General features: G+C 39.3%; 1 non-coding gene across 1 annotated transcript; it reads right to left on the reverse strand.

Moving 5' to 3' along the window:
• Positions 1-20,541: 20,541 nt before the first annotated feature.
• On the reverse strand, positions 20,542-20,652 carry LOC116761379. The gene has a single exon (XR_004351955.1). It is a non-coding gene; the product is annotated as a U6 spliceosomal RNA (small nuclear RNA).
• Positions 20,653-25,203: the final 4,551 nt, after the last annotated feature.

Raw genomic sequence — 25,203 nt, forward strand, 5'->3', positions numbered from 1 at the left:
ACCAAAAAAAGGGAAATGACCTACAGTGCTTTACTGAAGAGATTCTAAAAAGGATTGAGTAGCTGGTACATACAGAAAAATGTGAGAGGCAATTCTATTGCATAGGAGAAACAGAAAATCATGCTGATTTCCTATTTACCACTTCCATGTAGTATAAACGAGCTTCTTCCACTGTAAAGCGGAGGCTTTCATGTCCCTCATGAGGCTGACCCTCGAAGACTGTGACTTTGACTCTTCAATCTCAGTTTCAATATCTTTTTCCTGCCTTTACTTCATAAAAAACTCAACTCATATCTCACTCCCAGAGGACCTAGCCTTCTCTTGGTTGCAGACTGTGGTACAGAGGAAAGAGAACGGGACGCTGGAAGTCAAGGAAATCAGAATTTCAGTCCAAGACCCGGTCATTTCCTGGCTTACCCTAACATATATGTATTTTTTCTGAGTCCAATTTTCTCTTTCATAAAATTACAATAATATACCCCTCACAAAGGTATTGTGAAAATTGAGTGATACCCGAGTATCGATCATAAATATGGTGATTAATGAGAAAATGTGTTAACTGAAAATGTTTTGAAAGATTAACTTTGGGACATTTGCCTTTCAACTAGAGTTTTGATGTGTATCAAGAAGTGTGCTAAGGGATTTCATATAAATTAAATCATTTCATTTAATTACTCAAAAAGGAATGCATTTCTAAAGGTAGAACTTCAGTTTGTGAGTGAGTCCTAAATCTTGGGCCAGTTTATGACATTTCTGTGTCCTCCTGATAATTAAGAAGATATCAAGAATCTAAAAATGAGAATTTAGAATTCAGCTCCTTGGAAACTTATATTTTTTGTAAAATCATGTGTCATGGAATTGAAGTCTTGAGAGCTGTCCAAAGAGTGTAATTATTATATATGAAAGCAAACCCCAAAGAATATTTATCTGTGGATAGAATTCAGCTGCACCTAAGGGAAATAAAAGATGTAAAGATATTCTTCACTTCTGCTCTGCTGAAACTTCTCTACCAATCTTTAGCAGAATGATACAGCTTAGAAACAACCTAGTGAGTGGGTTTTTTCAAGTGTTTTGCTCATACAGCTCAAGAGAGGAGATTGTAAAATAAATCTCTTGTAGTTAGAAATAAAGTGGATCAAAGGATCTTGAAAGAAGTCACAATATCCCCACACTAACTGGACTTCAAGAAGCTCCTTCACTTGAATTTACACCCTTAGGTTAACATCTAAAGTTAGACAATATTTAGAAAAGATTCAACTTTCCATTGTCCCAATTCCCAAAAGGTAAGTAAGGCGCAATGTGTGCCTGGGTCAAAGTGTTGAAAACCTCCCTTTGATCACAGTAACATCTCTCTTCAGTTTCATGCTTTTTAAAATACATTTGAGCTCTTGCCGTTTCCAGCATTTGTGATCCATTAAAACAGCTCAATCTCACTGTTCTTAGTTTGCTCCTAGGTAAAAAGGGAATTGTAATACCTGTACTACTCACCTCACTGACTTATTTGGGAAGATCATAAAAGATAATATAGGGGCTTTCCTGGTGGCGCAGTGGTTGAGAGTCTGCCGATGCAGGGGACACGGGTTCGTGCCCCGGCCCGGGAAGATCCCACATGCCGTGGAGCGGCTAGGCCTGTGAGCCATGGCCGCTGAGCCTGCGCATCCGGAGCCTGTGCTCCACAACGGGAGAGGCCACAACGATGAGAGGCCCGTGTACCACAAAAAAAAAAAGATAATATAAATGAAAGCACTTGAAAGTAACCTACTGCAGCAAATTGCAAAAATGTCTCCAATTTCTTCCTTCCTTGTAGCCATTACTCTTTGCTATGTATACTTGCATCTTCTCCCATCAAGAAGTACATTTTCCCACCTCTAGAATCTGGACTGACCTTTTGGCTTGCCCTGACCAATAGAAGTGTCAGAAATCCTATTGTAACAGTTATGACCTAGGCCTCAATAGATCCTGCAATAGTATGATGCTGTGGGTGGGGGGGGCGGGGCTGGGAATGGTAGTTACGGTCCCTGTGAGCCTGGTCAGCTGAGAGTAGCTAGCCCAGATCTTCAGAGCTCCCTGGTCAACTCAGACTCACGAGCCCTACAGGTCTACAGAGCTGATGACAGGCCAACTCTAGAAGTTTTTGCTTATGTTTTTTTTGTTTTAAATGGTGACTGGCATCTTTAAGGGGTTAAATATGAGTCTGTAGAGGATGAGACACAGAACAATCCATGTGACAGAATCTGGCCTAATTCATTAAATTACAGACCTTTGGAGTCTTCTTGTTAACCTCCCATGTAATTCTTCCCAGACATATCCTCCTGCCCTTAACAATTTGTTGCAAACTCAATTATCTTCTTTGGGAATTAGTTCTTTCCCCCAAAGCACCTGAACTTCTCATGTAGTGAAAGCAAGGGTTCCAGGTAAAGACTTAAATTGTACTTTTTTTTGAAATGTCAGAAAACTCTTGTAACCATAGAGAAACACATAAGATATCCCTCCTCCAAGGGGAGTGTAAATGAGCTTTTGTGTGGTTTCTAATGTCTGTATTTTTTCTAATAAACAGATCTATTGTTAGGGAAGAGAAATAGGATGAGCATTGCTTATAAGTTAAGGATTGATTGGGAGTGGCACAGTGGTACCCAGGGAGGAAGATAGAAAGAAGGAAAGGGGGTGATGCTCTGTGTCTGAGAGAGAGCAGATAACTGAGCCCAGTTCTGGGATCCATCTAAGGTGTAAGAGGCGTCATGGGCAGGTCTGCCATGAACAACATGATGCTGCCGTGATGCCAGCTCAGACCAGCCTCGAGGACCCATCCCAGCACCCTAGTTTAGAAGAGGTGACTCACCCACCCAGGCATCTACTCTTCCCTTACATTGATTCTCTGGTCACCCTCCTCTAGCATACCCCATCAACATCTTTCAGCCCTGGAGACGTTGCTACTCTCCAGCAACACTCCTGGACACCTAACAGGAAGGGAGGGAGGTTCCATCAGAGCTGCTGCTCCACTTATCAGAAGGTGAGAAAGTCCAGGACCTTGGGACCAAACTCAGGACATTGACGAACTCTACACCAAGGGTAGAGGGTAATGAAAACCATGACTATACTCTTACAAATGGACACTGGGAAGTACTACTCCCTCCTCCAACCTCCATAAAGTCCTACAGGCCATTCCAGGCAGTGTTGAATCCTATGTCAAACACAACTTACACTCAGTCTGGTCTCCCCATATCATATTCAATCCTTCCAGATGACAGGCTTTAAAATACTTGATAGCAGCCACCATGCCCCCCTCTGTCTTCTTTCCTCTGGGCTAAGTTTCCCTTGATCCTTCAATTAGAAAATAAGTATGCCTGAATGGAGCCATTTGAACAAAATTCCCAGCAGCCTCACTGAAGCAGGGAACCCCATCTGTAACCATCAGTGTAAACATTAAATAGGGAAATTCCTCGGATACTGTCTACAAGACAGCCATCAACACAGTGGGCCCTGTTAAACAAAGTCATTGGAGTGATGAGAATTATACAAATTAAAAAGCTACTCCCAAGTGAACAAAAGATTATTTTGTTTTGCAAGTGAACTGTCTGGTATTGTTCAAAATGGTTCCCTAGGCACTGGTCTTAATGCCCATGAAACTGTAAGCTCTCTGAGGGCAGAGCCAGCATTTCCTATCACTTCCCTGTGACCATCCTGCCCAGACGTGGACACACAGTTTTCACTTAGTACATCCTTAACGAGACGTTTGTGAATTGAATGTATGCTTTTTCTCCATTCCAAAGGACAGAGGTGTCTACCAAAGACTGCACTGAGGTACACATTTGTGCTAAGAAACTGGCATGCTGAATGGTGGGACTCCAAGATGGAATAAATTCACTTTTATGCAGAACAACCCAATGCACATACTTCCACATGGCCCTAATGAAATTATACCTTGTATCTGATTAACACTGGAATTATAGACCTGAAAATGTGAATGAACTTTAATTGAAGAGAGTCTTAGAATCCTGTTTTCCAAAAGGATCTACATAATCAATAGGATAACATTTTTTCCAGTTTTAATAAAAAATAATTGACCTATAGCACTGTTTAAGTTTAAGGCATACAATATGATAGTTTAATTTATATACAGGATGTATAACAGTAGGTTCAGGAAAAATTCACCTTCTCATACAGACACAGTAAAAAGGAAAGAAGAAAAGAAAAAGGAAAAATGTCTCCTTATGAAGAGAACTCTTAGGATTTACTCACTTAACTTTCCTGTATGTCATACAGCAGTGTTAGCTGTAGTCACTGTGTTGTACATTACATCCCTAGTACTTATTTATCTTATAACTGGAACTTTGCACCCTTTGACCACCTTCTTCCAATTCCCCCTCCCCCAATCCTCCACCTCTGGTAACCACCTATTTGTTCCCTTTCTGTTGTTTTTTTTTTTCTTAGATTCCACATGTAAGTGAGATCATATATGTCTTTCTCTGTATGAGTTATTTCACTTAGCATAATGCTTTCAAGATTCATCCATGTCGCAAATGGTAGTATCTCCTAGCTTTTTATGGTTGAATAATATTCCTGTATGTGTGTGTGTGTGTATACCACAACTTCTTTATCCATTCATCCATCAATGGACACTTAGGTTGTTTCCATGTTTGGCTACTGTAAATAATGCTGCTATGAATATGGGGGTGCAGCTTTTTATTTATTTATTTATTTTTATTTTCTTGGCCATGCCACATGGCATGTCGGATCTTAGTTCCCTAACCAGGGATCAAACCTGCGTGCCTTTCATTGGAAGCACAGAGTCTTAACCACTGGACCTCCAGGGAAGTCCCTGCATCTATCTTCTTAGGTTAGTCTTTTCATTTCCTTTGGATATAATCCCAGAAGTGGAAATGCTGAAGCATATGTCAGTTCTATTTTTAATTTTTTGAGGTTCTTCCATATTGTTTTCCATAGTGTCTACGCCAATTTACAATTGCATCAACAGTGAACAAGCATTTCCTTTTCTCCACATCCATACCAGCATTTGTTATCTCTTGTCTTTTTGTTTAATTAATTAATTAATTTTTGGCTGTGTTGGGTCTTCTTTGCTGCTCACGGGCTTTCTCTAGTTGTGGCGAGCAGGGGCTATTCTTTGTTGAGGTGCGTGGACTTCTCATTGCGGTGGCTTCTCTTGTTGCAGAGCACGGGCTCTAGGCATGTGGGCTTCAGTAGTTGTGGAGTGCAGGCTCAGTAGTTGTGGTGCACTGGCTTAGCTGCTCCATGGCATGTGGGATATTCCCAGACCAGCGCTCGAACCCATGTCCCCTGCATTGGCAGGAGGATTCTTAACCACTGCACCACGAGGGAAGTCCTTATCTTTTTGATGATTGCCCTCTAACAGGCATGAGGTGTTATCTTGTGGTTTTAATTTGCATTTCCCTAAAAACTAGTGATGCTGAGCATCTTTTCGTGTACTTGTTGGCCTTTCGTATATCTTCTTTGGAAAAATGTCTATTCAGATCTTTTGCCCATTTTTCAATTGGGTTATTTGATTTTTTTGCTATTAAGTTGTATGAGTTCTTTGTGTGTTTTGGATATTACCCCCTCATCTGATATATGGTTTGCAAATATTTTTCCCATTCCATAGGCTGTCTTTTCACTTTGTTGATGGTTTCTTTTGCTGTGCAGAAGCTTTTAATTTTGATGTAATCCCACTTGTTTATTTTTTATTTTGTTGCTTGTGTTTTAGGTGTCATATCTGAAAAGTCATTACAGAGACCCCTGTCAAGGAGCTTTGTGCCTATGTTTTCTTCTAGGAGTTTTATATCTTACATTTAAGTCTTTAATCAATTTCAAGTTCATTTTTGTGAGTGGTATAATGTATGGGTCCAGTTTCATTCTTTTACATGTGAATATCCAATTATCCCAGTACCATTAATCAAAGAGACTGTCTTTCCTCCACTGAGTATTCTTGGCTCCCTTGTCAAACATTAGTTGACTATATATGCTTAAGTTTATTTCTGGACTCTCAATTCTGTTCCATTGGTCTAGTTGTCTGCTTTTATGCCAGTCCCATACTGTTCTGATGACTGTAGCTTAATAGTATAACTTGAAGTGTGATACCTCCTGCCTTGTTCTTCTTTCTCAGAATTTCTTTGGCTATTCCAGATCTTTTGTGGTTCCATATAAATTGTAGGAGTGTTTTTTCTACTCCTGTGAAAAATGCCTTTGGAATCTTGACAGGGATTTCATTGAATATATAGATGGCTTTTGCTAGTACTGACATTTTAACAATATTAATTCTTCTAATCCATGAATACAGGATATCTTTCCATTTTCATTTGTGTCTTCTTCAATTTCTTTCATCAATGTCTTGTAGTTTTCAGTATGCAATATTTCACCTCCTTACTTAAATTTATTCCTAATTATTTTTTGATGCTTTTGTAAATGGGATCAATTTCTGTATTTCTTTTTCAGAATTTTTTTTGTTTTTGTATAGAAATGCTAACAATTTTTGTATGTTAACTTTGTATCTTACAATTTTGCTGAATCCAGTGATTAGATCTAATAGTTTTTTGGTTGAGCCTTTAAGACTTTCTATACATAAAATCATGTCATCTGCAGAGAAAATTTTAATTCTTCTTTTCCAATTCTGATACCTTTTTTATTTCTTTTCCTTGCCTGATTGTTCTAGCTAGGACTTCCAATACTATGTTGAACAAGAGTGGTGAGAGTGGGCACTTGTCTTTGTTCCTGATCTTAGAGGAAAAGCTTTCAACCTTTCACCATTGAGTATGATGTTAGCTGTGGGCATGTCATATCACCTCTATTATGTTGAGGTATTTTCCTTCTATGCCTAATATGAACGGAATAACATTTTCAGAGAAATCTGACATGGCTTTAACAAAAAATGAGGATGAAACAGTTTGAATAATTTCAAATGTAGTTACCTATCATAAAACTAATTTAATCATGTGTATCTTTATTTATTCAATACATATTTATTTAATACTTGCTATATGCCAAAGAACTAGCCTGAAACCCTGAATAAGATTAGTCAGCTATTGCTAACTATTGCTAATTTAGTCAACTATTGGTGCAATAATTCTGCATAAGAAAAATAAACTCGAAATCTCAGTTGCTTAAACAGCATTTATGTAATTTTCTTGATCATAGATCTGCACATCATTAAGGGTTCAACTGGGCTTGAATCCAGGTTGTATTGAGTTCTGGTTTACACCAAGTGTTTTTATTCTGAGACCAGGAGCTACTCATAGTATAAGCTTCCCACAGAGGACTGCAGGAGGGACGAGTGGAAACACACCATGCCTCTCAAGGACAATTCTAGAAACAGTTATGTCTACCTACTTTCCCTTGGCCAAAGAAAAGCATATGGCCAAGTCCAACATCAGTGCAATAAGGAAATAAAATCTGCCTGCTCTAGTGGGAGGGGCTAAAAGGTTACATGGCAAAAGATATGGATATAAAATTTTTTATTCAAGCAGCAACAAAAGAATTAAGAAAAAATAATCCAATCTACCATGAAGGCATGACTGAGTGCTCATGGAGCTCAGGTAAGAGGAAAAAAAATTTTAAACGAATAATTATTAAGTTCAGTGGGAATTCACTATGTAATTTTAATGGAATTAATATACTGAATATATTTTAGGATGCTATTTGCTTGTGAGAACAAGGGGCAGGAAGGTAAGAAGGGAGACCAGTTAGAAGCCATACAGCTAATGATGGTCTGGGCTATGATGAAACCAGAGATGATGAAGAGCAGTGGACAGAGTTAAGGTAACCCTTAGTGGACTTGGTTAGTCATTATTAGATATTGTGGGTGGGGAAGAGGCATGTTTGAAGAACCTCACTTGAGTTTCTGGCTTGAATATCAAAGGAAATGGCGCTGAAATGGGGAAATATGAAAGGGAGAGTGTCATAGTCTTCATGGTGAATCTCTTCAATTCATTCCTTCATTCCTACAATTGATTAATCTAAGCCAGTAGTCCTAAACAAGGCATGCTCTTCTCCGACCCCTCGCCCCCCACTGCCCCAGGGTGGGGGGTCTTAGAAAAATGTGAGGTTGGGGAAGTTTGGGCTTTTCCTACTGACTGAGAAGTGTTACTAGTGTTTTTCATTCAGCATTCCAGAATAGTAAACACCCTGAGATGCATGGGTCAGGCTCACAAAACAAAGATTTGAATTGTCCTGTCCTGCGTGAAGCACCAATACACCCTGTTGAGAAACCCTGGCCTAGGCCTGTTATGATAATCCCATTCCATGCACTAATAATTGGGTTAGGAATAGGCCTGGGGCTCTGTCCCGACCAGCTTTATATGAGAAGAAATGTTCTAGAGACTTGCCATGAAAGGCTCCTTCCCCATAGGAGAGAGACAAAGGAAGAAACAGTCTTTTTTCCCTCTGAACACTGTTTGGATGTGATGCCTAGAACTTCTGAGGACATCTTATGAACAAGAGGGAGACCAATCTGAGGGCAGAGCCAGTGAGGATGAAAGAACAAAACTGTGAAAGGAAATAGGACAGTGGCAACTTCTCTGAGCTGCTGAATCAAACAATCCCAGTTCCCCACCCTCAATCATGATGTTAGATAATACATCTCCTTATAGCTTAAGTCAGCTTGAGCTGGATGCTTTTTTTTACTTGAGTAAGAAAGCATCCTAAATGACAGAGGAAGGAAACAGGTTTAGCAGTCAAAAAAAATTGAGTCCCATTTTGTGAGAGAGCAGGATATGTGAGTCCAGACCTTTCAGTATGTGGGTTTGGAGTATATAAGCAGGACTGGATCTACCCTTGATATCAACACTGGAAGACTACATGTAATGAGTGTATATATATATGTGTGTGTGTGTGTGTGCATATATATATATACACATATATATGTGTATGTATGTATATATATATATATATATATATATATATATATATATATATAAATAAAATTGAAAGCACAGCAAACCAGACCTTCATAGTTTATACCATTAAAGATGGCAAACCTAAGATCACTGGGCATTTTGATGAATTATTCTGGCCGTTTCCTACAGTGTAGACAAGATAATTACTCATCTCAAAGTCATGAAGCCATACACTTATTTATGTCTTCTGGTTGTTCCATGGATACTTGGTTGCTTCTCCTCAACTAAATCATAATCTGCTAAAATTATTTATTCCATATCCACCACAGCACCAAATAAAATGCAAGGCACTCAACAGATACTAAACAAGTGTTCAATGAATTAAAATTGTTCAAAACATCTGTTGCATTTTTATAGTTGTTAGATAAAGAATAATTTCGTGAACTACATCATGTGCCTTTACCCAAAGGCTACAAATTGGAGACCAACAGGTATGTAATTGTGTGGCTTAATGTTTCAAAAAGTTTGAATTATGTAGTCACCAATATTTAAAAATTGGGAGATTTCACATTAAAATCTGGGTGCTTGGCTTCAATTGATTATCTGACAACAGTGGTCCCATTTTCCTTCCTATCAATGAACTAGAGCTGAGAAAAGGGCACTGCCCACCATCCCCCATTTCCAATAGCCAAGTTCACTCACATTTGAGTTAGTGCCCCTTACTTAATCTCTCTGGCATCAGGGCTTACTTCTGTACTATCAATGGGTTGAACCAAGTGATCTTTCTAACACTGTGTGCATCTAAAAGGCTGTTTTTACAATAATACAGTAAATTAGTGAAAATCAGATTGTTTTTCCCTTCCTGTCCATCTCTCCTGAGTATTTAGCCACAATACTGCCTGTCCCTAGTTTTAGCCTACACGTACTGCCTGATGAAAATAGAAGAGTCAGAATTGTTCTAGGCAGCCTCCATATGGTTTGGTTAAAGATAAAGCTACATTTTTCCCTGTTTACCACAAGAGAGCGCCTTCCATTAGTAAGGTGAAAATCTAATAAACCGGGTAAAAGCCAGACAATGCTCTCTACTGAAATGACTCAACCGGCAAGAAGACAAACAGACTCGTCCCTCCATCTTAATACTGAAAGAAAGAGAAATAGCTTTAAAATATTTTTTTTTACCTGTGTGTTGATCCATTCAAAACAAAAACTTAATTACTTATAAGTCAAAATAAATGCAATAATATTTATTATTAGATTAATAATAGATAGCTCAACTGGATACCGTGAACTTTATTTATGACCCCCTATTTTCTTTTTCGATGAAGGAGTATTACCAATTTTCAATCCCATTGAGATACTCTAAGAAGGCATTTTCCAGCTCTTGTGCCATCCTGCTGCTCTATTCACTCTGTCGCACTAACAGTCCTCCCTCATTTAATCCATTTGAAAGACACACAAAGAGGTGAGACATCAGGATTTCAGCTTATTTTCCCTTCTCACCTAAGGTTTACTAAAATAAAATGAAGCCATGGTCAATAGGCATATTAAGCAGAACTGTAAATTTTTGTACGGGGGTACCTAGGGCTACCCTCTTCCTAACTCTGGAAACCATGTATCTGAAAGCCTCTTCTGCAAAGCACTGTATTTAAAGGCTTTGTACTGACACCTAGTAGATGATACTAATGTAAAAAAGCAAGATTTGGTGTTTCTAATTGCAGAGAAAATAGGAAGCCAACACTCCCGAGAGCAATGAGTTAGACAAATACCCTTCAGGTCATTTATGTCAACCAAGGCAAAAAAAATGTAGGGAAGGAGAAATGTAAATCAGTTGCTCAGATGGTCATGGAAACACTGTGACTGTTAAGGTTAGCCTGTAATAAGGATGAAAAACGAGATCACCAGTCCATTTGTCTTCAAAAATGTCTTTTGCTCTCTTGAACATATAATACCCTGATGCTTTTACTGCACAAATACAATGCACTCTTTTTTATCCTCACTCAACAATGTGCTTAAGCAGTGCGCAGTTAGACAAGCAGCAATAAGTAGTAATAGAGAGAATGATCTTTTATTCATTCAAAATGTTAAAGAAAAGATGACTAGGTATTAAGATTATATTGACTTGAAAATTATTTTCAGCTATGAAAGAATGTATTTAAAATAGAGAGTGCATTTAAAAGTTTTCAAATGTTATTATACCAAGGAGAGATTATACAAAACACGTCTCAACTTCCATATACAAAGAGAGATACCTTTTACTAAGATATTTGGAAAAGATGCTTTAGCGTCTACATTGTCTAAACACTGCAGCTAGTATGTGATGTGATTCATGAGCATAACATTATCCGGAATAAGCCTTCATTCACTATTCTGTATTCCACTTATGCCCTCCCTTGAAGAGACAATAGAATGTCCAATAAAGCTTGAATCAATAGAATAAGACAAATTAGCACTGGTGAAATGCCTGCTTGTCATTGTCTCAGACATAGATTTAATGCTTCAGAATGCTTACTTTATCTACATTTTGATAAATTCCTTTCACAGTCATATTTTCTACCATCTTGGACCAGTTCTGCATGTTTTTTAAGCTTTAAGAATAGAATTTGAATCCTATTATTCCAAATTGATTATTTTAATCTTTTCTACGTGTATTGGAAGAATATAAGTACCTACTCTGAGTAAAAATAAAGTATATATTACTGATGTAATCTAGAATATAGGAATGGAGTCCATTATTATAACTTTATTCTGGAGCGATGTAAGTGTTCAAATTAAAAATTTGTCCTATGAATTCTTTGGTTTAGAAATTTCTAAATGTGAAATTGAATGATTTAATGATATTAAATGTAGATAAGAGACAACAATTTAAAAATTCTTAGGGAGCAGGTTCAAAACCAGGGTTATATAATTATAAGAAGATAGAGAACAAACCCATAACTGTTAAGGTCTTCTGGATTAATAAATATATGATATAAGTCAAATACTTAAGAGCTTTCAACCTTATTTTAAAAATAAAATATGGTGGGGCTTCCCTGGTGGTGCAGTGGTTGAGAGTCCGCCTGCCGATGCAGGGGACACGGGTTCGTGCCCTGGTCCGGGAAGATCCCACATGCCGCGGAGCGGCTGGACCTGTGAGCCATGGCCACCGAGCCTGCGTGTCCGGAGCCTGTGCTCCGCAACGGGAGAGGCCACAACAGTGACAGGCCCACGTACCGAAAAAAATAAGTAAATAAACTATGGTGAAACATTTAAACTTATTCAGAGAATTCCCTGTGTTGGCTACTTAATACTTTTATCTCTTCATACATTCATTCATTCATTCAATGTTTATTGAACCTTTACTGAATGCTAGGACCTGATAGAAGTTTAAAAAATACTAATTGAATGACATTTTCCATAATCATAAAGTGTACACACACACACACACACACACACACACACACACACACACACACTGTTCTTATGTTCCTGTATCTGTTCATAAAAAATATAAAACATGTATTGATCTAATTAGCCAGCAGTGTAAGTGAGCAGGATAACAGTGTATGGCTTAGCACTTTCGCTACCTAGAGAGAAAGCTTTGGAGCTGCTATCTCCCTGGGGGAGATGCTGTCACATAAGCCTTTCTGGGAGGGATTAAGAAAGCCAGAGCAGCTGGGACCCATTTTCAAATATAAAACTGGCAAGAAAGGCTTTATGTGAATTACTAAAATGCTAAGTTCAAATAAGCTGAAAGAGCCTAAGAATGGGCTGTCTTGGTGTTAAAACCAAAGAAAATTGATTAGATCACAAAACAGGCAGGTTTAACTTCTGATTCTGTAAGCCTAGGAAAACGAAAAACAACAATCTGCACCCTTATTTATCAGTCTTCTTGCATATTATAGTCAGAAGATGATAAGAATTGAAGGTTATATAAGAAATGTAACAGGCTGAACTAAAATAATCAATACTACGATTTGGGTTAAAATCTTTCACTTTCCAAAATTTTAGATAACTTTTGGTATATCCCATTTTTGAAATTTAAAAGATGAGGAGCTTTTTGCTAAGACAAGGTAGCACTTGCCACTTTTTATTCCTTTGTCATCTCCTCCAGGGAGTAGCCCTTCACTGGTTAAGTGGTACTTTTTCTTGAGCATCTTTATACACAAGAAGAGTTTAATGTCAACTTAAAATAGGTTTTTATGTTATATTCTTAGATATTAAAGTATTTTGGCCCTTTGTTTCAATTTGAATTATAGTTAAATGAGATGTAAGAGTCCTGGGAGTTTAGAGTGGGGTCAAATTAAAGTGAGAATAATGAGACAATCCTATTATACTTCCTGTCTCTCTATAATCGAGTGACGATAGTGATGATTATTAGATTTCTAGATATTTGGAAACACAGCACCTATGAAACAGCACTTTGATGTTTCTGAAGGGTCAATTTCCTAAAACAAATATAGAAACCCAGCAAATATCACAAGCACTTTCCACCATCACATTACAGAAGTGTATCGAATTAGTAAAAATAAACAGTACACTACTTAATAGTTGATAGCCAGAAATGTCTGTTGCTGATTTTTGTTATATACAGCCTCTTACTGAGCCTGGCTCGAGATTCCACATGGTATGAATCACCACAGAACTACAGGTACCATTTAAATGTCACAACTTCAGGTTCTGAATAAAAAGCCATTTCTAAATTACACACTTTTCAGTTACTTAGAGAAATTACCATTCCAACGTTTTTTGGTGGTAGTAACATGTAATTCTCATATTCTCTAAATTTTTCTTCTGCTAAGAAACCAAAGAAACATACCCAATCGTGAAGGAAGTGGAATTATTGGTGTTGGGGGGGGGCTGGTTCTAGAAAACCTACTCTTTCATCCTTTCCCCTATGGGTTCTGATGAACTAGAAAAACAATTAAGGGAGACTAAATGAGGATTAAAAAAACTACTGAATGGATTTAGCACTCTCTGGTATTGGCTACATCAGAGTACTAGTAAAGCTCCCTAATACTTGTCCCACTCTTTCCCCTAATTCAGACCTTGAAGTCTATCTTGGGAAAGGTTGAAACTACTGAGCTCTCTTAGCCAAACACCCATGTGGAGCATCATGGACTATAATATCCCCTGTGGCAAGTCAGAGACAGGGATGCATGGTGACTTCACCCACGGGTTACCATGAGCCAACGAATGACTTCCTGACCCCATCTCACCAATCAATATGTCATATAGAAAGAAATCAGCGAGTGACATAGAGAAAATCAGGACATTTTCCCTTCAGTACTGCCCTCCTTTCAGGGTTTAGGGTGCAGGCTTCTCAAGAAAATCAAAGAAAAGATGACTAAGTATTCCCCCCAAAGCTGATTTTGTGAAAATTTATCATAATGCTTTCATGTTACTTGTGTTCTTAAAAAGAAAAAGAAATTCTATTGTTTTGCCACAGTACTTTCCAAACTTAATAGATTACACAAGATCATTTGGCCATTTTCTCTCTTCCACAGTGAAAGTCACTAACAATTATAATGATAGCATGAGCCATCTGTTCTCTTGACTTGATAGAAAGTTATCATAGGATGTGCAAATTTTATCATGTATATCACTTCAGGGGTGCATCTGAGCATTTGTCTGGTGAGAACCATTGTTTGTTTAATGGCGGCTGAGATGATCCTGAGGAATACCGGCCTACATAGAAACACTGGAGGAAGCTTTCTTCCAAGGTTCCTTTGCGCATGGATTCACCCGCCACATGCCAGTCTGTGTTCAAAGCACTGGAGCAACAGGCAAGGCCCTGTTCTCACAGCCTTTCATTCTGGAAGGTGGTTATAGTCAATAAGCAAAAGAAATACATAAGCAAGATAAGTTTATGTAGTGAAGAGTATAGTGCAAAACACTAAATCCACTTGATGTAATAGCGGAAATCAACTGGAGACAGGATAAGGGGAGGAATTTGGAGTAAGTAACCAAGAAAGGCTCTCTAAGGAGAAACCATTTGGGCTGAGAACTAAATTGAAAGGAGCCAGCCAGACCCGAAAGGGAGCACATTAAAGGTCCTAAGACACCAAGGTCTAGAAATGAGAAGCTACAGTTTCAAAGACCAGCCTATTTTATTCCAAGAAAATTGCTCTATAAGATGTTACCATACAGTCAAACAGCTTACTGCTTTGTAAATAACACATGGTAAACCCGTGGGAAATGGCAGACAACTAATGATGAATGCTGTGGTGCTGATCTGTGATGAGGGATGAATGAGTGAACACATACCCACTGCCTACTAAATACCAGACTCTGATAATGGTTGTTTTATACTCTGCTCCCTGTGAACAAATACATCCATCATTCATTCAGCGAATTTGTATCGAGTCCTCTGTGTGCCAGGCACTGTACATGGCATTTGATTCAATTGTGAACCTGACACAGTACTCCCAACAGGGCACTTGCACTCGACTGAGGGAAGCTGGCAATTAAACAAGCAATTGTGATATAGTTTGATCAGTGCCATCAAATGAGTAAAACAGGTACTACAGGTGCACACAGAGTTGCTCTTAGGCTACTTGGGGAAGAGGGTCAAGAAAGTCTTCCTAGATGAAGTGACACTTAAACAAGGTTTTACAGATGTCCTGGATATAGCCCGGCCGGGTGCCTAGAGAACAAAAGAGGTTAGGGCATTATAAGTTCTTCTCCAGGTCTGGAGCCATAGAAGGTAAGAAAAATTGTTAAGAGATAAGACTGTAGGATCAGCAGTGGCAGATCAAACAGAGCCCTATATGCTGAGCTAAGGCTTTATGTGGAGGCAAGAGGGAACCACTAAAGAGCTTTAAGCAGGGGATTGACACGACAGACTTGTGAGTTTAAAAACAAAAATCTCTCTAGCTTCAATGTGGAGATTCCAAGCTGGGGAGGAAGAAAAGCAGGTTGAACACAAAGTGAACATAACCCATTCAAGTAGTATGCTATGAAAACTTGAAAGCCTCCATTGAGCTGGATTTCTGCTTAAATCTCACAGTGCATTGCTTTAAATGAGCTTAATCCCTACTTATAAACTTCGCTCACATTTTTAATTCTCAGGTGGTGAATTTAATCACTTGAGGTTGCGCTGTATTACCAACTTCATGTATTTTGAAATGTGCATTTTTCACTGAGTCAGCACGGCCATATTGTTTAGCTCAGGAAAACGTGTCAGTCCTTATGCCCCTCAAAACTTCCATTAATACGCATGGCATCAGATTTTTCTAGGTGATGTAAAATTAAATCATGACTCTTTGCAATGTATTCTTTTTTTTTTTTTTTTTTTTTGCGGAACGCGGGCCTCTCACTGTTGTGGCCTCTCCCATTGCGGAGCACAGGCTCCAGACGTGCAGGCTCAGCGACCATGGCTCACAGGCCCAGCCGCTCTGCGGCATGTGGGATCTTCCCGGACCAGGGCACGAACCCGTGTCCCCTGCATCGGCAGGCGGACTCTCAACCACTGCGCCAGCAGGGAAGCCCTGTGCAATGTATTCCAATCAGCAACTCCATTAATTGTTTTCAAACGGTAATCAACTTGGCTCCAAATGAACAGTTTCATATTCAGCTTGCTCCATGAATTCTATGAATGCATTTACCATTACAAGTTATAATTATATTACTTTCAGAAGTCATTTACAGCAATTGAACAAACTAAGAAAAATGCTAAAAATCTCATGTGACAGTGCAATTAAACAATATAAACTGCAAGACTCTACTTCATATTACAAAATTTAGTTATGATGTATTTTCTGAGAAACAGTATCTTTGGAACAAATATAGACATTGTTCAGGTTAAGACTTTATGACTTTAAATTACGGAGCACCAAGCAAAATGATCAGATAACACACTATATTTTGTTATATGTAAATCAAATACACCTCGAACAGAAAGAAATCTTCTCTTTTAATAGGGAGGCAGGTAGAAATGTCTACAACAGAAAGACTGCTTGGGAAAAGCTAATTATAATTTTACAGCACCTGCTATGTGCCAGGCACTGCTCTACGGACTTTATGTATTTTGACCTATGTCATCTCTTTCATCTGAATAGATAGAAGAACACATCTTCCTCAAATCAGAATCCTTCAATTTCAGGTAGTTAGGTAGTTTATAAAAGAGACCACAACATTATTTCAATTATCCACTGCTACATAACACACCACCCCCAAACTTTAGGAGCTTAAAAGAGCAACCACCGTTCATTATCTTTCATGATTCTGTGTGCTGACCAGGCAGTTCTGCCGCTGTGGGGATGGCTGGGGCACTGGGTCAGCTGGAAGGTCTACAGTGGCCTTGCTCACATGGCAGGGAGTTGCTGCTGGCTGCTTGCTGGGAGCTCAGATAGGAGTGTTGGCCAGAGGCCTTGATTCTTCTCTATGGAGGCCTCTCTACATGTTTGCTTAGACTTCCTCACAGTATAGAAATTGTGTTTCAGGAAAGGGAGTTCAAAGAGCGAGCATTCCAAGAATAGAAACCCACCATGCAAAACTTTGGGGGTAGGTAGTATAATGCCCTGTACAAAGATACCCACGTTCTAATCCTCAAAAACTGTGAATATGTTATCTTACATGGCAAAAGAGACTGTGCAGATTAAGTTAAGGTGAGATGGAAGATTAGCCTGGGTTATCCATATGGTCCTAATGTAATCACAAAAGTCCTTATAAGAAGGAGGCAAGAGTAAGGGAAATTTGATAATGTTATACTGATGGCTTTGAAAATGGAGGAAGGGGCCACAAGCCAAGGAATGCAGGGAGCCTCTAGTGCTGGACAAGGCAAGGAAATCGATTCTCCCCTAGAGCCTCCAGAAGGAATGTGGTCCTGCTGACACCTTGATTTTTGGCCCAGTGAGACTTCTGACCTACAAAATTATAAGATAGTAAGTCTGTTTTAAGCCAGTAAATTTGTGTAATTTGTTAAAAAATCAATAGGAAACAAATACATTTGTCAAGCCTCTGTTATTATTCCCTTTGTGAATATCCCGTGGCTAAAGCCCAGAGTCACTGGACTCAATTCATGGAGGCATGATTCATTTTAACAGTCCACTACGAAGTAACAATCCAACACAAGTACCGTTGCCTTCCAAATATTTTCTTTATTTTTTTTTCCTCTTGCTTTACTGTTTTAAATTCTAAACACAGGTAAAACTCCAAGTCATCACATAAAATGACACAGTCGAAGTCATTCAATCATTATACTTTCATTGTTCATTTTGAATCCTCTATTTAAAGGCAAGAATATGTCATACAACAGGGACTGCAGCTATAATAGCATCCTAAGTGAACTGGTATGATCCTTTCTTTCTTTTTTTAACTGGTATGATTCTGAATCCTCATGAACTTGTTCTTGAAATGAATGTGTGTAGATGGGTCCACAGATGCCTGAGACCAACTGTACAACTGGGAGTCAATGTCCCATTCTGCAAGTCAATGTCCATGTAGGATACAAAATTTACTAAATGATAATTAACAAAAAGGTGCTAATTTCCAAATATTTTCTGATTTAGTTTTCTGTTGCTACTGTAACAAAGTACCACAGACTTGGTGACTTTGCGCAACACAGCTTTATTATCTCAGTTTCTGTAGGGCGTAAGTCTCACGTGGGGTTTGCCAAGCTAAAATCAAGGTGTTGGCAGGCTGCACTCCTTACCTAGAGGTCTGGAGAAGAATCCAGTCCCGAGCTCATTCTTGTTGTTGGCCGGGTTCAGTTCCTTGGAGTTGTAAGACTAAGGTCCCCATTTCCCTACAGGCTGTCAGCCAGGGGTGGTCCTTAGCTCTTCAGTCCTCACATGTGACCCCTTAGATCTCAGAATGACTGACAGTACATAGAATCCTTCTCACACTTGGCATTCTCTGGCTTTTCCTTCTGCTGCATTTTCCTCTAGCTGGAGAAAGTTCTCTGCTTTTAAGGGATCATGTGATTAGACTGGGTCCACCCATGATCATCTCCCTCTCTTAATATCTATAACCTGAATTACCTCTGCAAAGCTCTTTTTGCCATGTAACATAACATATTCACAGGTTCCAGAGATTAGGGCACAGACGTCTTCAGGGTCATTATTCTGCCTACCACAGTTCTCAGCAACCAGAATCTTCACAGCAAAGAGAAGTTAGAAATTCAGCACTGATCTAGTCTGTGCTGTCTAGGAATAAGCCCTCAAAGGCACAATTAGCACAGACAAACTCATCATTCTGTTCGCTGGCTCCGACAGCATCTCCAGGAGACAGTTTATGTGAGATGTTACTCCTCCAAAATTAGTCACAGTTGGGTATTTCATAACCAGCTCTGCTCCATCGTTAAAGGCCAAGGCTTCTCAGAAGAGCGACAATCCTTTTTTTTGCAGTAACCTCATAAACTGCCCTCCATGACAACTCAAAAACCAACTGATTAAAAATGATCTCACGACATCATATGGTGGACTATGTACCGATGGTTGCATCTTCACACCCCTCTTTACTCTCCAAGGATTTTGGACCTTTTGTTCAGTATTCTGAATCTACTAATGGCTTCTTTATTGATAAAAGCAATGTAATTAGAGCATCTGGGGTGAATGTGGTTATCCTATGTTATAAACATCAGAAATGCCTCTTACTTATAGATACATAGAATGTCTCTTACATACAAAGAGGGATAGGTAGGTAGAGGCAATAACTACACTTTCAAAAATCCAAACACCTACTGATTCATCTCAAAATATTAATTTTTTAAATACTGTATTGGATATTTAAGGACAATCTTGAAAAACAAAGCCATAAGAATTAAGCAAAGGAATGCTGAGATAGCCCAAGTTAGTGAGGAGAGTTTTAGCCTAACATTTTTATTAATTGTTATTCAACTAGAAGAGAAATATATGACTGAGCTGGTGGAAGGAAAGGACACTTTATACTCACTTCTTATCCATGATGCAAAGTTAAATTCTGTTCCTCCAGGGAAAATTTCAGGGCGCTGTCCCTGCCACCACCAGTGATAGAGACGGCTTGGGAAATATTAGAACCACCTAGGAAGAAGTAAGTTTAGAAGTTTTTAGTCTAACTTTATACAGTGAGGTGGGAGGGAGCCTCCTTCTGGTCAACTAAATAGAAGAGAACTTTGTTTTGCTCAGAAAGTTCTTCTTTCCCTATTTTACAGCTGAAATTGCAACCAGCTTCTCTTATTGAAAAAGTTTCTGCAGTATTAATACAAGAAAAGCAAAGAAAATGATCACTCTGTACTACCTCAGCAGAAATGTGCCCAAACATACATGCACTTCAAAGTAAAGGAAGTTCTGCACTATTTCAATTACTAGATAATCATTTTACACAACAGTCAAATTCCAAAGAAAACACAGTCTACACATATGTCCTCAAATTATGAGTAGATTTAGGACAAATGTTATAAACTAAATAACCTGAAAGTGATTTTTTTTTCCCCCACTAGCTATCTATTTTACATTTGGTAGTGTATGTATGTCCATGCCATTCTCTCACTTCGTCCCAGCTTACCCTTCCCCCTCCTTGTGTCCTCAAGTCCAGTCTCTATGTCTGCATCTTTATTCCTGTCCTGCCCTTAGGTTCTTCAGAACCTTTTTTTTTTTTGAGATTCCATATATATGTGTTAGCATATGGTATTTGTTTTTCTCTTTCTGACTTGAAAGTAAATATTTTAAATGACCTTTTCTCTTATTAAAATATTCATTAATTTAATGTAGCCTAGATGTAGACTTCTAATATATTTTTTAAAAATATGGACTGCTTCACAAATTTGCGTGTCATCCTTGCACAAGGGCCATGCTAATCTTCAGTGTAAAATATATTCCAATCTCAGTATATGTGCTGCCAAAGCGAGCACTAGACTTCTAATATTTATTATAATAAATGTACTGTAGGAGCATAAATCCCGGTTCATATATTTTAATTTACAAATATATCAATTTGATTGATGAAGTCATTTTTCTGTCCAATCACATTAAATTACATCCATAGCCAAATCTCTGAAGTAAATTATGAACTTATTCAGGAAACAGCCTGCCAAGAGAGTATTTAGCACACAGTAGGCAGTCGAAAAATACTGAAAATAATAAACATATATTCTATCAAGGTGTACATAGTATAGATTTTCAACCACATGTAAACTCTCCAATTGAAATGTTAACAAGTCATTAGTCCCTCATCCAACACACCTGAGAGTTGCTTCCCCTTCCATTAATTGAAATGCATGCTGGAGACAGACATTAACGAATAATAATCTAGTTTACTATGAAAGTAAAGCAATGCTACCACCAATGTACTCTGAGACCATATAATAATGATTTTAGAGTCACTACATTCCTTGTTCCCTCAGTTTATGCTGATATTGAATTGCCTGTCGTAATGTAGAAATAATCACTTGTCAAGAATAATCAGGGAGGGTGAACTTCAGATGAGTCCTTTCCCATAATCTGGAAAGGCTTCCTAAATTCTCATTCACGGATATTGAATGGTGGGGGGAGGGTCCCTTACTAGATACTGTGCTAGGCATTGGGTATACAGAAGTGAAGAGATGCGGTTCCTGCCCTCAAGAAGCTTATAATCTAGTAGACAGAAGTTTAAGCTCATACATGCAACAAAGTATTATACGAAGTGCTGAGGGAGAAAAAATGAAAACACAAATGAGGAAGTTGTCAGTTCAGAGTTAGGTCTATGGGAGAAAACCTGGAAAAAGTGCTCCCATCATACCTGAGCACATTAGTTCCCTGCTATAAAAGGCATCTGAATGTCTCCACCTTCCTGTGAGAGCTGTAGGAAATGTTAAAGAAAATTAAATACAGGAAAAGAAGGCCTGAGACAACGTGAGAAGGACTGAAGATCAAAGCATGGCTTGCCACAGGACATATATAGGACAACAGGCATAAATTTTCAAAAGCCAAAAGCAAATAGAAGAATCTAAGTTCCTACGGGATGCTGCACGTGGGCACCGCTATGCACACGTGATATCCTGCCTTATACTGTAGATATATTTTCACTTTGGTTTTCATTCACCAGCCTTGGAAATAATCAAGGGTTGGGGGGCTGACTTACCAGGGCCAAAGCACCCCCAAAAAATTTTCCCCAGCCAGTATTCTGAAAAGATTTGCATGTCCTATAGAAAAAGGATTCCTGGATGTATGTTTCAAAGTCCCAAATTATCTGAGTTCAAAGGCCCAGTGAGCTCCCTGTCCCACTCCCACCTCCCAGAAGGCTACCCCCAGCCAGCTCTGACCACTAGCACGTGGACATATCATCCCCAGCAAGTATTATGTCTCATACTTCTTGCTTGGTATCCTCCTTAGCTCTTGCCACAGTGTCCTGCAAGTAGCTCATTAGATGATTGATAATAATGATGATAACAAACACAGAAACTCTCCAAAGATGACCAGAATGGTAAAATCACAAGATTTTTCCACGTGTTAGAAGTTCTGTGAAAAGTGTGGTTGGTGGACAGGATAGCCTATTAAATACGTTCTATTTATTTTCTATTCCCATTCTCTCTTCCCGACAGTACTGCAGATGATAGCGGGTAGGCTGACATATGTATTCTTTATTTACGCTGCCCATGAAGAAACACGGAGGCTCCTGTTGGTACCAAATAAGGCATTTTATCTGCTTAACATAAGTCACCATATGGAGCAGGTTCTACCTGAGGCCTGCCTGAGTGAAGTCCAAGTCATCGTGAGACCTTATGTCCAACTTATCTAGGGTTCTGATTTACCAAGGAATGTCTCAAGGAGCTGCCCCAGATGCCAGACCTGTGTTAGTAGAACGAGACACAAGAGCCCTAAGCTGTGTCCAATAAGCAGAGGGAAGTCTTTGATCTCCCTGGGCAGCCACACTTCTGTTGCTCGCATCCCCTTCTGAACCCATAAAGCTCCTATTTGTTGCAAGAGCATTTATTTGGAAAATTAAGGGACAAAGGGCTTGTTTGCTTTAATAAAAGCTAAGAACAAGCTCACTAACTGATGGGAAGTTTTATTTGACTCCTGGGTCAGTGGTTTAATTTTACATATGTTCTCATAAATGTAACCGCAGTGTTTTGTGCAAGGATCATCTTGTAAACTAAATGTGCTGGCAGAGGAAAATCCATTTGTGGCACCCAAGACATTAGGGGAATTGGCAGCCATGGAAAACACCTGAAAAGCTTTCCTCCCCAGCCTCACTGATATCCACCAGAAAAGGAATGCTCTTACTCCAACACTCTCCTTGCAAGTGGTGAGCTCTTCTGCCAACTGACCACCTCCTGGGTAAATTTTAATATCAGCAAGGAGAAGCTGGAAGTAACACCAGCACTTATCTCAGTGCTGTTGTTTTGAAGAAAAATATTATATGACTTAGTAATCAGTCTCTCATGTCTCTAACACATTCCTAAACAATGGCAAATGAAGGTAAAACAAATTAAATGGAGAAATTCTCGGGTGTGTGCGTGTGCGTGCACGCACATGAGCACATGCGTGGGTTCACATGCTTTGTTTTCAAGTAGCCAAGACTTACATATTAAGATATACTTACGGGGGACTTCCCTGGTGGCACAGTGGTTAAGAATCCACCTGCCAATGCAGGGGACACGGGTTCGAGCCCTGGTTCGGGAAGATCCCACATGCCGCAGAGCAACTAAGCCGGTGTGCCACAACTACTGAGCCTGCGCTCTAGAGCCTGCATGCCACAACTGCTGAGCCCGCGTGCCTAGAGCCCGTGCTCCACAACAAGAGAAGCCACCGCAATGAGAAGCCCACGCACTGCAACGAAGAGTAGCCCCCACTCGCCACAACTAGAGAAAGCGCAGCAATGAAGACCCAACGCAGCCCAATAAATTAATTAATTAATTTTAAAAAAATAATAAAATATACTTATGGGAACTTTAGAGCCTTGTATGTTTGCCTCAACCTTACCAGGGACAGAAAATCCAACAGTGCAGACAATCCCCATCTGAAGCTGCTGCTATTAAATGTTGGTGGTGTCATGAAATTGACTCAAGACAGTCTCTTCATTTTTTTGTAAGCAGTCCTGACACTGGGGTTCCCTAATGTGGTGATCAAAGGGTTATGATAAGGCTCAATGGCTGAAGCTACCAATCGTGATTAGGACCTACCAGATGACACTGTAATAGGTATATTATCTTTAACCCCTTTCCCATACTGCTGAAATCTTACAGGACATAAATTGTTAACCCTGTTTTACAGATCAGGAAATTGAACCTCAGAAAACTTAAAAAGTGGAAAAAAATGATACATGAACTTAAATTAGTCTGACTCCATGGTCAAGCTTTTCCTACATACACACAGCCACTGACTTTATATACCTCTAGGAATACAGCCAGCCACCCAACCTTATTTCCAAGAAACCTGCTTTTCCAGGTGGGTAAAACTCTTGAGAGACACGTGCTATACTTATACTTCCCAGCTAGAAGTAGACGTTGTCATTTACCCAGTCTGCTGAGCTAGGACGAGAGGGCATCCCTCCTCCCACCTGAGATATCAAGGTTTACGGAACATCAGCCACTCCTACAAAAAATCTGACGTTTATCACGTAGTCAATCATTCATTCAATAAATATTTACTGAGGGACTGCTCCATGCCAGGCACTGTATAATGTGCTGGACTTAATGAGCACAAGATAGCGCCCACCCTCAATACACTCACAGTATTAGGGAGACAGACTAGTAAAAGAGCGATTGCTATGCAAAGCGATAAAAGCAACTACTGGAACAAGCAAGAGATTATTGGACCCAGGGCAAGGACAACCACTTGTCATGGAGTGTTTAGAACAATTTCCAGAAGAAAAATAGCATCCAGGCAGAGTCCTAAAGAACAAATTATGGTGAGCCTGGCCATTGAAGGGAGGTGGTTACGAGTTTTCCAGGCGAAAGGATAGGATGTACATGGACCTAAAAGTGAGAGAGAGCCTGCATGTGCCCAGACCTGCAAGCTCTCCCATGTTACGTGAGCAGGCAAAGGGGAGAAAATAATCACACTGGACAAGTAAAAACAGGAGAGATCGTGAAGGTCCTGGTGAGAAATATTAGGACTTCATCTGGGAGGGGACAGTTTCCCTAAACAGACAGTTATAATTTAGATCCCTTAGCCATCCAAGTAGAGTCTCAGGGAGCTAAGGACATTACTCACCTGACCCATCTTGGGAGCAAAACACTACACTCGTAAGGTTTGTCCCCATGTGCTCCTCACTCAGCCCTAAAGAGTGATTGTGGTGTTTTTCCCTCATGCAGTGATGTGATTTTCTAGCAGTCTCATGAATATTTATGACAGAACTAAGGGGACCAAAGCAGGAGAAGGCTGGCTGCTGCCAAAGAGGTTGTCATTCATTCACTGGTCCATTCACTTGTTTGGTCATTCATTTAATCCAGGCCATACAACAATAATGATTTAAATCA

The sequence above is a fragment of the Phocoena sinus genome, chromosome 10 (assembly GCF_008692025.1).
Source record: "Phocoena sinus isolate mPhoSin1 chromosome 10, mPhoSin1.pri, whole genome shotgun sequence".
Taxonomy (NCBI): Eukaryota; Metazoa; Chordata; class Mammalia; order Artiodactyla; family Phocoenidae; genus Phocoena; species Phocoena sinus.